At 39.7% G+C, this 15347-nt stretch overlaps 1 protein-coding gene across 8 annotated transcripts in view; it reads right to left on the reverse strand.

The window, feature by feature from the left end:
* Positions 1-15347, reverse strand: part of LOC129619641 (uncharacterized) — a 179357-nt gene that overhangs the window by 58493 nt on the left and 105517 nt on the right. For 7 of the 8 annotated variants that reach the window (XR_008697996.1, XR_008697990.1, XR_008697991.1 and 4 more), the window contains one exon: positions 2546-2639. The exons of the other annotated variant lie outside the window; for it this stretch is intronic. The gene's annotated coding sequence lies outside the window, so the exon portion shown is untranslated. The remainder of the gene's footprint in view (positions 1-2545; positions 2640-15347) is intronic. 8 annotated transcript variants of the gene reach the window in all.

The raw sequence follows: 15347 nt of genomic DNA on the forward strand, positions 1-15347 counted from the left end.
TGTAGACTAGAAGCTGATGTGTTCACAAACTACTAGTGTGAACCAGTGAGTCCTCCTGTCTCACCCCATGTTCCCTGGTGCTGGACATCCTTTGTGCATGACTGGCTACTTTACCTGCAGAGCAACCCCTTAATGAAGGCTCTGTCTCCCACCTTCTGCTGTGCCTGCTGTGTGAATCTGGATTCATGTCTCAACTCTCTTCAATCCTGGACGTCTGTGATGTGTGACTACAAGCAAATGTTTTTGTTTTGTCCCTAGGCAGTGAGGCTTGGCAGGAATGCTAAGTTGGAATTAGGTTTCAGAGAGTCTTGAATGCCACATGAAAGGAACTGGGAAACGTCTGATAATCAAAGGAGAGTCTGAAAAATTTGGAGTGGAGACATGGCACAGAGAACTAGGTTTTTAGCATGATGAATCTGGAAATTAATTATAGGTTAAAAAAAATACCACCTGCAATTGGTACACACAGCCTGCTTGAGTAAGATGAATTCACTTTTCTTCCCAAGACATATTGCCATTGTGATGATGGCCATCTTTTTCTGGACTTAATTAAAAGTTCTAAAATATCTAAAAGTAGCTTGACAAACTGCTAAATTGTTATGGAGAAATTTCAATTAAAATACTATTGTTTTGGTTAAAATCAAGAAAAAGCTATATATGGAGAAAATAATCACTAATGAAAATGTGATTGCTTTCAAAGTATTTGGGAATAAAACTCATCTGGCATATTTTCTGAAACAAAATAGAATATTTTTCGAAGGATAGGTCAGTTAGGGATCATCACAAGGAAGCCTAACATGTTAAGTAATGTAATTCTGTAGCAAGGCTTCAGAATAGATGTATTGTATTCTACCTTCCGGAGAAGGCAATGGCAACCCACTCCAGTACTCTTGCCTGGAAAATCCCATGGATGGAGGAGCCTGGTCGGCTGCAGTCCATGGGATCTCTAGGAGTCGGACAGGACTGAGCGACTTCACTTTCACTTTTCACTTTCATGCATTGGAGAAGGAAATGGCAACCCACTCCAGTGTTCTTGCCTGGAGAATCCCAGGGACGGGGGAGCCTGGTGGGCTGCCGTCTCTGGGGTCGCACAGAGTTGGACACGACTGAAGCGACTTAGCAGCAGCAGCAGCATTCTACCTTCATTGTCATGGCTTCCCTGGTGGCTCAAACGGTAACGCGTCTGCCCACGATGCGGGAGACCTGGGTTTGATCCCTGGGTTGGAAAGATCCCCTGGAGAAGGCAATGGCAACCCACTCCAGCACCCTTGCCTGGAAAATCCCATGGATGGAGGACCCTGGTAGGCTACAGTCCATAGGGTCGCAAAGAGTCGGACACGACTGAGCGACTTCGCTTTCACTTTCACTGTCATAAGGTACTCCACACTTAAAAGTTGGTTGAGAGGATTTCATACCTACGCACATGCATGAGTTGGATTTCATGTATGTGCTTTTTATCACAATAAAATAAAAATCAAATTGTCTCATACTTTGGGATGAAGTATGTTAATGTTTTCTTCTGTGAATAAGAAAAACATAACCTGTATCAGAGAATATTTTTTCTAATCAAATTATGTGACACTGTTTTCTTCTGAAATGGCTTTACTTTGATTTTCAAACTAGTAAATATTTTCAGTATATACAACAGTATTTTTAACATTATGATAAAAAATCTAAAACATTAAATTATCAATTTTCTGTTTAAATAAATCATATGCCATATATTTTTAGACTATTTTAGCTGAATATTTGTCCTGTTAAAACAAGACAATTTTAAACACAGGCATAGAAACTTTCAATACTTCAGAAAGCAATGAGTTAGAGGCAGAAAAACCTAATATGTCTGACTGCTAAACAGCAGACTTTGCCAACTGGTTTGTTATTTCAATTCTCCAATTAAAATTGATTCATGTTAGCTATGTTGTTAATTATTAGTAGAAGTGGAAAATGCCTTCATCTTTTCCCTAGATTTATTTAGTCTAGGATTTGAGTACATAAATCCTTTTTTCAGTCTCACCCAACTAAGTTACAACAGACTCCACATAATTATATACCTGAGAAAATTCAGTGTAATTTATGTGAAGGTTAGAGCTAGGGAATTCATGCTAAATAAAAAGGATTTTTCCCAAACCCCATGTCCTTATTATTTTGGAGTGTTAAACGTCTAAAAGCAGGACTATTTGATTGATCCTCTTTTCCTAAATAGAAGACCATGGAACCGCCTGCGTCACTTTGCTATACACCTAAAACTAATACAACACTGTAAATCAACTATACTTCAACAAAATGTTATTTGTTTTGGGGAAAAAGAATTACTTCCACGGGAGATGAGATCTGATCTTTGAGTTTATCACTCCCTATCTTGAGAAATAGATTACATTGTTTTTTTTTAACCTCACTGAAATCTCTATTGATATGCTTTTCTTTGGCTTTGTATGGAATGCCTAGGATATGGTGGATTCTAAATAGTTACTGATTAATTAACAAAACAGAACTAACATTTTTGTGTGACTTCAGGTATTCATTTTGTCAAATAAAGACATACCTTGGATTTTGTAGTGAGATAGATTAGGATTCCATTCCAGGCTCAACAGCTTACTAGTCATGTGTTCTTGGGCTAATTACTTTCATTCCCTTTCCTGTCAAATGAAGATAATATATTGAGGTTACTGAAGATTGCATTAGATAAAATAAGCATTGAACATGGTGCCCAGTAGATGTGTGAATGAATGAATCGCCCTCAAAACTCTAAGAGGGTAGTGTAGAGAAGCCAGAAAACTAAGGTTCAAAAAAGTTGAACAAGTTGCACAGAAAATAAGTAGCAGAGTTGGGACCCACACCGAGCTGTGAGTGCCTGCAATCTGAAGGATGTTTCCACTGTTGTTGCAAGAAATGTTAGTGGCATTTTCCATTCCAATATTTCCTTAAAGGATGTATGTTAGTGAACTCCAGTTCATTTGTCATATTCTGCCTCACTGGAAATCTCTTTAGGTTGGAGTTAGTATCATTTATTAACATTTCACACACTGCCCAACACATTTATAATTGGATGGTATGATAAATGATCCTGTACAAGCCAGCATACTAACATCTTTGACCTTCCTCTGACATTTTTTATGCAGAATTCCTTTTAAGTGCCTCACATACTGTTTGATGTGCCCTCTTTTAAAGCAGATACGCATTGATCTCAACATCTTCATTGTCTAAGCTACCACTGACTATAAATTAGCACTTGTAGAATCTATTATTTCATTATTTTATTCACATCACTCTTAAAATAGGTACCACATTTGTATATAATTGTCTGTTTGTTTCTTTTTATTACCCACCTTTTTAGCTTGATTGTGAGCTCTCATAGATGGGAACAACTTGCTTATCTTTTTATATGTAGCAGCTAGCATGGTGGGCTGCCATCTTCAGTCGGACATGACTCAAAATGACTTAGCAGCAGCAGCAGCAGCAGCATGGTACTTGGCACATAGCTGATGCTCATTAAGTACCTAAATCAACACTACTATCACAGTTTATAATAGTTATGCTTTTATTATTCTTTATTAAGAACCCCAGAGAGTGATAATTGTCTATATTTTTATGATCCTGTCAGTTTTATAATCTCTCACCTAGAATTTTGTTTTCCCCATCTCATTATAGAAATATTCAGAATTCTCAAGCAGCTATTAAAGAAATTGTTTGGAGTTTAAGCCACATTTCCTTTACCAGGCAAAGGAATATACACAAATTCCCTATATATCTGTAAAGTGTCAATGTTCATAAAACATAATGCTTAATCAAGAAAGCCTCTTTTGGAACTCTTAGTCTTGATGTGATGAGGTAAGGGTGGGTTGGAGCAAGCAGGGTATATGTAGTCAAGAAGAGAGGCACTGATTTCTAGTTATATGATAAGTAATTTCTGGAGATGTAGGTTCGTGACATTGTACAGGAGACAGGGATCAAGACCATTCCCATAGAAAAGAAATGCAAAAAAGCAAAATGGCTGTCTGGGTAGGCCTTACAAATAGCTGTGAAAGGAAGAGAAGCAAAAAGCAAAGGAGAAAAGGAAAGATAAAAACATCTGAATGCAGAGTTCCAAAGAATAGCAAGAAGAGATAAGAAAGCCTTCTTCAACGATCAATGCAAAGAAACAGAGGAAAACAACAGAATGGGAAAGACTAGGGATCTCTTCAGGAAAATCAGAGATACCAAAGGAACATTTCATGCAAAGATGAGCTTGATAAAGGACAGAAATGGTATGGACCTAACAGAAGCAGAAGATACTAAGAAGAGATGGCAAGAAAACACAAAAGAACTGTACAAAAAAGATCTTCATGACCCAGATAATCACAATGGTGTGATCACTGACCTAGAGCCAGACATCCTGGAATGTGAAGTCAAGTGGGCCTTAGAAAGCATCACTACGAACAAAGCTAGTGGAGGTGATGGAATTCCAGTTGAGCTATTCCAAATCCTGGAAGATGATGCTGTGAAAGTGCTGCACTCAATATGCCAGCAAATTTGGAAAACTCAGCAGTGGCCACAGGACTGGAAAAGGTCAGTTTTCATTCCAGTCCCAAAGAAAGGCAATGCCAAAGAATGCTCAAACTACCGCACAATTGCACTCATCTCACACGCTAGTAAAGTAATGCTCAAAATTCTCCAAGCCAGGCTTCAGCAATATGTGAACCGTGAACTTCCTGATGTTCAAGCTGGTTTTAGAAAAGGCAGAGGAACCAGAGATCAAATTGCCAACATCCGCTGGATCATCGAAAAAGGAAGAGAGTTCCAGAAAAACATCTATTTCTGCTTTATTGACTATGCCAAAGCCTTTGACTGTGTGGATCACAATAAACTGTGGAAAATTCTGAAAGAGATGGGAACACCAGACCACCTAACCTGCCTCTTGAGAAATTTGTATGCAGGTCAGGAAGCAACAGTTAGAACTGGACATGGAATGACAGACTGGTTCCAAATAGGAAAAGGAGTTCGTCAAGGCTGTATATTGTCACCCTGCTTACTTAACTTATATGCAGAGTACATCATGAGAAACGCTGGGCTGGAAGAAGCACAAGCTGGAATCAAGATTGCCGGGAGAAATATCAATCACCTCAGATATGCAGATGACACCACCCTTGTGGCAGAAAGTGAAGAGGAACTAAAACCCCTCTTGATGAAAGTGAAAGAGGAGAGTGAAAAAGTTGGCTTAAAGCTCAACATTCAGAAGACGAAGATCATGGCATCCAGTCCCACCACTTCATGGGAAATAGATGGGGAAACTGTGGAAACAGTGTCAGACTTTATTTTTCTGGGCTCCAAAATCACTGCAGGTGTTGACTGCAGCCATGAAATTAAAAGACGCTTACTCCTTGGAAGGAAAGTTATGACCAACCTAGATAGCATGTTCAAAAGCAGAGATATTACTTTGCCAACAAAGGTTCGTCTAGTCAAGGCTATGGTTTTTCCTGTGGTCATGTATGGATGTGAGAGTTGGACTGTGAAGAAGGCTGAGCACCGAAGAATTGATGCTTTTGAACTGTGGTGTTGGAGAAGACTCTTGAGAGTCCCTTGGACTGCAAGGAGATCCAACCAGTCCATTCTGAAGGAGATCAGCCCTGGGATTTCTTTGGAAGGAATGATGCTAAAGCTGAAACTCCAGTACTTTGGCCACCTCATGCGAAGAGTTGACTCATTGGAAAAGACTCTGATGCTGGGAGGGATTGGGGGCAGGAGGAGAAGGAGATGACAGAGGATGAGATGGCTGGATGGCATCAGTGACTCGATGGACGTGAGTCTGAGTGAACTCTGGGAGTTGGTGATGGACAGGGAGGCCTGGCGTGCTGCGATTCATGGGGTCACAAAGAGTCGGACATGACTGAGCGACTGATCTGATCTGAACATACAGCATGGTGACTCTAATTAACAATACTGCATTGCATATTTGAAAGTTGCTGAGATTCAATCTTCAAAGTTCTCATCACAAGAAAAAAATTGTAACTATGTGAAGTGAAGGATGTTAAGCTGAACATATTGTGGTAACTATTTCACAATATATACATACATAAATATCACTATGTTGCACACCTTAAACTAATCCAATTTTATAGTATGTCAATTCTATCTCAATTAAAAATGGTAAAAGAAGAATGAAGATGAAGTGGAGAGAGACAAAGGACTCCCAGCAGTTTTGGGGAACTATGGTGATGGGCTGTGGATGGAACACTTGTCAGCTTTTCTTATCTTTTCTGATGTTCCTTGGGCAATTCTGACCCCATAGTAAAGTCTATATCTTTTGATCCTTCCCCTAACTATACAAAGAATAATTTCCTTAATTGAAAGAAGATGCGTTACTTTACATAGTTTTTAAAGGATAAAGAAGAAATTTTAAGAGTAAATAAAAACATTTTAGCAAAAAAAAAAAAAAAGGTAGAGACTAGAAATAAGTAATTTATATAAGGGACCTTCTATAATAAAATTTAGCATTATTATACTTAAGAAATATTACCCAGGAAAATTGTTCCTCTGAGTCCTGTAAAGGAAAATAAACTAAATTAGCTATAAACTATAAAGGCTAAAAATATATAAAGCTAAATATTCTAATTAAATAAAACAGAATAAAGTTAATGATACATATTTCTTCTGGTAATTGAGAATTAATAATAAAAGATAGGAGATTTCCTATTGTGTTGTTTAGTCGCTAAGTCATGTCCAACTCTTTTGTGAACCCATGGACTGTAGCCCAACAGGCTCCTCTGTCTATGGGATTTCTCAAGCAAGAATACTGGAGTGAGTTGCCATTTCCTTCTTCAGGGGATCTTCCTGACCCAGCAACTGAACCCATGTCTCTTATGTCTCCTGAACTGGCAGGTGGATTCTTTACCACTGAGCCACCTAGGAAGCCCTGAGATTTCCTTTATGAATGTCAAAAATATCCAGCTGTTGTAGGACTTGAATTACCTAAATGTCTCCCCAAAACCCCTCAAACTATACAGATTAAAAACTACTTTGATTCTTCTGGATTGCAGCCTCCAAAAAAAGTAGGGAACCCTCTGTCTTGATCACCAGCATGCCCGGCACTGGTTCTCATGTGATTGCACTGAACCAGAGACAACATTGCATTCCCCACTGTATGTATTTCAATCCTTTAGTAGATATTCAGTTTAGTTAGATTACTTTGATAAAGCATGATATTAATGAAAACGATGGGTATGAGGTGAGGTTTTGTTGCTTGTTTTAGACAATCTCTTGAGTGTGAGTGCTTTATACACCAGGTTCTGAGCCCTTTACAGGATTTTCTGCCCCATCCTCCCCAGCCCAGGGGAGCGCTCAGTCTAATTTTCTCTGTCCCCTCCATCCTTTCAGTCTCCCCCATCCTTGCCTCTGGAAGATAGAAGGTCATCATGTATAAGGATGCATCAAAACTATGCTGAGAGAGAGATCAGTATCAGTAAAAGAACAGTTGGTTCTTGTTACAGATGTCCCACTGTGATGAAGTGTAAAGATCCGGGGTAATTTAGAAATAAACGAGCTTTGGCTACAGGGGGACAGAATTTAGGTAGAGAGAGGCAAAGAAAGGGGAAATAAAGGTGAGAGAGAGATAGGAGGGCTTCCAGTACCCACAGGAAGTGACACTGGCTCTAAGAAATGACCCTGAGGGACATGTACAAATTGTACTGTTCTGGACTCTACATATATTTCTAAGTAGCTGCGCTAGAGATCAGGTCTCTCTGGGGGATGAATTGAGGCAATACTTTTTCCAGCTATTGCAATATATATATATAGTCTGAACGATTTCACCCACGCAACTCTATGGGTCAGGTTGTTACTTGCACAAAACAGCTAATAAAAGGGAACAAGTGAAGATTTGCACTTAGTGTCTGTATAAATTCCAAGTTTGCAATATTTTCTCTCTATATCTTGCTGAATGTTTTACTTAGGAGGTGGAGAAAGGCAGAAGCAGAGAAAAGAAAGGCCAAAAGGAAGAGATAAAACAAGTAGAACTAATTTGAGCTTTTCCCAAAAGAGCAGATCTCGGTAGAGTTCAAAGTTACAGTTGTTTGAGAAGAGAGAAGAAAAATTGATCAGTGGAAAGTCAAAGAGCAGAGTGAAAACCCTGTTGTCTAAGAGGAGGGGGATAGCACAAAATTAAAAATACCTTAGTGGCAACTTTTTTTTGAATTTTCCATAAAGTTGGAGTGTCCCTTAGTGTCCCTTTCAATTCTATTGGCTAAATCCATAGTGAAAGTGAGTGAAAGTGAAATCACTCAGTCGTGTCCGACTCTTTCCCACCCCATGGACTGTAGCCTACCAGGCCCCTCCGTCTATGGGATTTTCCAGGCAAGAGTACTGGAGTGGGTTGCCATTGCCTTCTCCAGGAGATCTTCCCAACCCAGGGATTGAACCCAGGTCTCCTGCATTGTAAAGATGCTTTACCGTCTGAGCCACCAGGGAAACCCACTGGTTTCTACACTAATTCTGCCCAGCCCACTCCAGCTCCTCTCAGATCACTTTCTCCTCTCTGCCTAAGGGAAGGTTTTCAGAGAGATAGTTAACTTCCCCCTCCCAACAGTACTGGTGATTTTATACAGATGTGATTGATTGAGATTATACCCTTCAGGGTAGTAAAGAACTCAGCAATTAAGATGGTTTATGCTAACATAACGGAGAAGGCAATGGCACCCCACTCCAGTACTCTTGCCTGGAAAATCCCATGGACAGAGGAGCCTGGTGGGCTGCAGTCTGTGGGGTCGCTAAGAGTCGGACATGACTGGGCGACTTCCCTTTCACTTTTCACTTTCATGCATTGGAGAAGGAAATGGCAACCCACTCCAGTGTTCTTGCCTGGAGAATCCCAGGGATGGGGGAGCCTGGTGGGCTGCCATCTCTGGGGTCGCACAGAGTCGGACACGACTGAAGTGACTTAGCAGCAGTAGCAGCAGCATGCTAATATAAATACTGTTTCATGCAAGGCATTGCTCCCAAAAGCAACTATTACTATAAATTTTGGAGTGTCTGTTCCAAAAACCAAGTTTCATCAGTCCTCTTTCCATTGTGTTTATTACTATCTTCCAATGAAAGAGTCTTTACACAGTCTTGCCCAGTCAATAAACAATAAAGAAAAGCCTAATGATCATTGATGAACATGACAAGGAGATGTGTACCTAATCCAAAAAGAAGCAAAAAAGCTACTTTCCCTGAAAGAGGATCTTGGAGGTTTTCTTGTCCTTCTAGGGAAAAAAAAAAAAAAAAAAACTTTTTAATTTAGAAGAGAAGGGATTCAGTATTAGTTAACATTCTTTCAGACACCCCATCTTTCACTGGAACAAAGTCTAGACTGTCTGGTATAAGTTATTCATTATATTATTTTTATTCAATAAATAAAAATATTTATTAAATATCTGCAGAATGACATCCTACTGAGAGACTGGGCAAACAAAATAACTAAGCTAAAGAAATCTAGTAATAAGTAGTAGCCAAGAGCTCAAAATCATTATTAAAATAAAGCTATAGTCAACTCTATAATATATAATGGTTCATGCACAGCAAGTTATAAAAGTGAAAGTGAAAGTCACTCAGTAGTATTCAACTCTTTGCAACCCCATGGACTGTATAGTCCATGGAATTCTCTAGGCCAGAATACTGGAGTGGGTAGCCTTTCCCGTCTCCAGGGGATCTTCCCAACCTAGGGAGCAAACCCAGGTCTCCCACATTGCAGGCAGATTCTTTACCAGCTGAGCCACAAGGGAAGCCCAAGAATACTAGAATGGGTAGCCTATCCCTTCTTGAGCAGATCTTCCCTACCCAGGAATCAAACCGGGGTCTTCTGCATTGCAGGCGATTCTTTACCAACAGCAAGTTATAAGATAGGCTCATTTTCTCATGGATGGTGGTCAATTAATCAGCCATTGATTGCATATTCTCACCAATTACCAATGCCTTATTACTAATTGACCAGTCCCTGCCAGTTAGAGAAATAGATAGATACATAGATAGACAGTTATAGGTGACACCATTTTGCTTTGTATTGATCTAATGAACCCACTTAACATGAGCAAAAATACTTTGAATGAATCCATATGTGTAAGATGAGTACATTCGTAGAAAAAAAGAAAGAAAAAAGAAGAAAAATGCATGTATCAGACTTGCATTCTTCAAAGGTAAAGATAGTAAAGTAAAGACAAAACATGATTTTTGATCACCTGAAGGAATGAATTCAATCTTTTCCATCGTATCTCTTCATAGTTACTGGAATCCACTTGGGTACATTTTGCACAGCATCTAATATATCTGTGTTGTTGCTTAAATATAAAACTAACAATAATGGCTTTTGTAATAAGAATCATAACCTTGAATAATTAAGGAAATCATCAGAGTTTTTGTTAGATAACGTCATCATAAACCAAACAGATATTTCTTCCTTTAAATCACCAAGTGCCAATGGATCTTACAAAATAAAGTATTATCCTTTTGCTTCTAGTGGACAATATTAAGTACTTCCATAGGAATGGTCTAAATAAAATCTAGCCTTGGGGCCCATTAGTTCACTATTGGGAGCTGATATTGTGTGAGTATATGAGATCCTAGGGAGGTTGTGCAGAACAGGAAAGGCAAGTGTCAGGCAAATTGAATCCAAATGATATTTGAGTACATGGCACAATTTTCAACTGATCTAATAGCTCAGGTGACATAAGCACAATTGTTTCTACTTCATTCATTCCTTTGGGATGAGTAACTCACTAAAATTTAAATTCCGCAAAACATCTTCCACCATAAAATGAATTGTGGCCATTTTGACCTCTTACAGCAGGATTTAAAGCAATGAGTTAAAAAAAGAGAAATATCTATAAAGGAAGTTTCTACAATGCACTTCAGGCACACTGGATTAAAGCAAAATACAACCATTCTCCACTCTTTTTTTCTCTTTACATACAAACTCGGTGATTCTGCTATAAATTCTCTCCTTTTCCTGAGCCAGATGCTTTCTGCTTTTCATCCACTATTTATCAATCCTCAAACAACTAATTCCAATGACAAAAAGAGACACATGGGAGGGGAGGGTGGGGAGGCTAATCCAGGAAAGAAAGGTTTAATGTTGTGTTACTTTCACAAAGAAATACTAAGACTTCCGTACACTAAGGCAAGGGTCTCTTCTATTTGTTGTATTTGGGGAGAAACAAAGACTGACTCTAAAATTTCTGGATTTTTTTCCTCTCCTTTCCCCCTCTTTTTTTGTAAGGAGACCCATCTGCCCACTTTCAGGTTGCATATTGACAAAGAAAAAAGCACAATCCTAAACCCCCATGAAAACAAAGTTCTACTCTTGTCGTTTCCTGTATCACATAATTTTTCTTTAACTTACAGTTCCATGACGAAGATCTGCCTTCATGAAGTCTGTCCTGTGTAACTGTAACAATGTATAAGAACATGGGAGTGACTAGGAAAGAGGGCACTGCTATCTATGGGACAGAGAATGCAGGACTGGACTGGCTGGTCTCCACGAGCCCTCTCCAGCTCTGCACTGCTGGTATTTAGAGCACAACATAACACTGTACCAAGCACTGGGCACAGAGCTTCTGATTCTAACTAGAATAAGAAAAGTCTTCATGTAAGAAGTCCATGTAAGAAGGTAGCCCAGCTACCTTGACTGATTCACAAACCACTTATGATCCTTTTGGATTTATTCTCTAGGATCCAATAAGAGATGGTTCACAAGGTAAGAAGTTTTGGAGCATGCTAATAGCTCCAAAAACAAACCAGGTAACAAATCTGGTCCCATGAAGAGCCAGTTTGAAGATCTCAGCCATTACAGTAGACAACAAATGATGGAATTTCCCCTCAGAAATTATTGAAGTTGCTGTTAAAACTCAGGAACCCCAAGATTACATTCCACAACATCATAACACTCTTCCTTCCACCAGTATAAGCATCACAGTGTTTATTATTACTCACCGCAAGGGTAAAAAAAAAAATCATTTCTTATATGTTTCTACTTTATTCAAATAGGCTGATCCCTCCTTACTGAAAGTGATTCAAGAGAAGCTGTTAAAACCCTCCATATATACTATAATGGGCTTCCCAGGAGATGCTAGTGGTAAAGAACCTGCCTGCCAGTGCGGGAGACACAAGAAACACAGGTTTGATATTGGGCTGGGAAGATTCCCCTGGAGGAGGGCACAGCAACCTACTCCAGTATTCTTGCCTGGAGGATACCATGGACAGAGGAGACTGGCGGGCTATAGTCCATAGAGTCGCAGAGTCAGACACAACTGAAGCAACTTAGCACACACACATGTACTATAATAAATATCTCCCAAGACATCGTATGGTTCCCAAATCTAAGTTTAAATAGCTTTTACAATGAATAATTTCCCCTTTGAAGATAGTAAATTATAACTAAACAATGTAAGTAACTCAAATCCTTAACAATTCTAAAAAATGAAAATTACTCTGATATATAACACTTCTAAAATAAATTCTGCCACCAAATAATTTCTACTCCACTTTATATCATATCATTTCTGTAATAACATTAACCACGAACTTATGTATATCTTCAGTATCTAAAAAATCAACAGAGCTCTAATGATGAATGTGTGGCTTGCACTTATCACCAAATAATTCATTTAGTGACACTGAGTTAGCTGCATAGTTTAAAGAGGGCTCACTCTCAAGTAGAAATACTCTGTAAGGTGCAGTACAAAAGACAATGGGTTTTTTGTTTAGCTGTCATTTCCTATGAATTTTCATAACAATGAGTTAACATATTAACAGTTACTATGGCATTGGGTCCCATCCCTTCATGGCAAATAGATGGGGAAAAAATGGAAACAGTGACAGATTTTATTTTCTTGGACTCCAAAACCACTGTGGATGGTGACTGCAGCCATAAAATTAAAAAACACTTGCTCCTTGGAAGAAAAGCTATGACAAACCTAGACCAGCATATTAAAAAGCAGAGACATCACTTTGCTGACAAAGATCCATATAGTCAAAGCTATGGTTTGTAGTTATGTATGGATGTGAGAGTTGGACCATAAGGAAGGCTATGGTTTGTAGTCATGTATGGATGTGAGAGTTGGACCATAAGGAAGGCTGAACACCAAAAAATTAATGCTTTTGAATTATAGTGCTGGAGAAGACTCTTGAGAGTACCTTGGACAGCAAGGAGATCAAACCAGTCAATCCTAAGGGAAATCAACCCTGAATATTCATTGGAAGGACTGATGCTGAAGCTGCAACTCCAATACTTTGGCCACCTGATGCAAAGAACTGACTCATTAGAAAAGATCCTGATGCTGGACAATATTGAGGGCAAGAGAAGGCTGTGACAGAGGATAAGATGGTTGGATGGCATCATTGACTCAATGGACGTGAGTTTGAACAAACTCCAGGAGATGGTGAAAGACAGGGAAGCCTCACGTGCTACAGTCCATGGGACCGCAAAGAGTCAGACACAACTGAGAGACTGAACAACAACTCTGTGGCATGCACCTCAGTGAATTTCAAATGTTCACTCATAAGTATAAGAATATTTGTGAGCGCTTGATAAAAGTGAAGATTTCTAGGCCCACCCCCTGGGAATCTGACTAGGTAGAAATGCCAGAAAGCTGCCAAAAGACTCAAGATCATTCTATGCAGCACAGTTATAGAAACCTTGACAACTATGACTTAAGAGTGGCGTGAAGGGGTTTTGTAAGCAGAAGGGTGCTTCCAATCTGAGGCAGAGGCCAAATAAAAGATTGATAGTAACTGTATTAAGAGAGTTAATTGCTTAAATCTTGGCTCCTTTGAAGAGAGCCAAGTCTCTCTTGGCTTGGGAAGAGATTCAGTTTTCTGAAGAAGCCCTGGGGAAATCACAGGCTTCTCCGTTGAACTTGGCCTGAATCCCCTTTAGTCCAAGGAGCTGAGCTGAGCAGGGAGGCAGACAGCCCAAAAGCATAGACAGTTTTCACTGTGTGGGTCACTGACCACAGCTGCTGCAGCACTTTCAGAGACAGGAAAAGCAAGTGGGGAAGCAATTCCATAGGCAGCATGGTTGGTCAGCTCACCTTGCGTTATTGACTAGGGCCACCAGGTTAAAAAGGGTGGCAGGCCTGGCACCTTTTGCAGAAGGAGGGTAACAGCAATCCGGCCACAGCCCAAGGTGAGTGATGCCCATGGCCAATGTGGAGCAAGCAAAAACCAGCTGCCTGTATTTGAGTCAAAACTAATCAAAACTAAATATCAGATCATAAATAGGAACCAATTTTGTGGTCTGTGTGTGAGGACAGACTTATTTGTTCCCAGAATTCCTCTTGCTCAGTCCCTGGGGGAACAGGGAGGAGGTGGACAATCTCTCTATTTAAATCATATTATTTACGGCATTCTGTGCCTCGTTAATAACACTGTGCAGTGAGCTCTCCACTGCCATCACTAATGCTATTCAGGCTTATAGACATGTTTGTTAAGGGCATTTAAAAAATAAAACTAGTAACTGCAGACTTAAAAAAGTATTCACAACTTAGAAGTTGAGAGTTATTATTTTATTCAGTGGGAATTTTTAGGACTCAGTGGGAATTTTTAGGACTCAAGACATAGAGGCAGCATCTCAAGTAACCCTGAGGGAACTGCTGCAAGGAGGAGTCAGGTTACAAAGAATTTTTGCAACAAAGGGCAAGTAGTCTGACATCAAAAGACTATTGTTAATTAAAGAAAAGCAGATATCCCAGGTTAAGGAAGTTAGCTCTTTTCTATATATGGGAAGATACAAGAGTCTGGGCTCAGGGAAATCATTTCTTTGATATGCACCTCAGCTATCTGGGGCCAGTATCCTATGTTTTCACATCCTGAGTTTCCTCTGGGCTCACCATAGGGAGTGGCTGCATCTGACGGTTTCTAGACTGCACATATTCTTTCCTTTCTGAGTTCCCTCAGGGCTCACCAGCTCACCATGAGCCATGCTCGGTGGCTATAATTGCTGATGACTGTGACATTCTTTGTTTACTAATATGGCAGGAAATATTCCATTTCTCATAACCACTGTTGTGAAGCTACCAGTGTAAAGAATAAATAAATAAAACCAAGTGGAAAACACCAAAAGAGTTTGCAAACCATTTACCTAGAAGCAATCTTGTTTGTCCGGTTACATGCTTCATGAGCTAAAACTGTTTCATTAAATTCACTCTTTCTTGAACTTCTTCAGTGAAATGCATGTCAGTGGCCAGCCTCTCCCCCAGGGACCTGTCATGGCCCAGCACTTCCTTCAACCAGACCCACAGAAACCCAGACCACTGTCCATCTAACTGAGGTGGGAGCCCTGCCACACCTCCAGTATGACCAGTAAAATGCTGATTTCTGATGCAAGTTGGAAAACATTC

Source organism: Bubalus kerabau, chromosome 9 (genome assembly GCF_029407905.1).
Source record: "Bubalus kerabau isolate K-KA32 ecotype Philippines breed swamp buffalo chromosome 9, PCC_UOA_SB_1v2, whole genome shotgun sequence".
Taxonomy (NCBI): domain Eukaryota; kingdom Metazoa; phylum Chordata; class Mammalia; order Artiodactyla; family Bovidae; genus Bubalus; species Bubalus kerabau.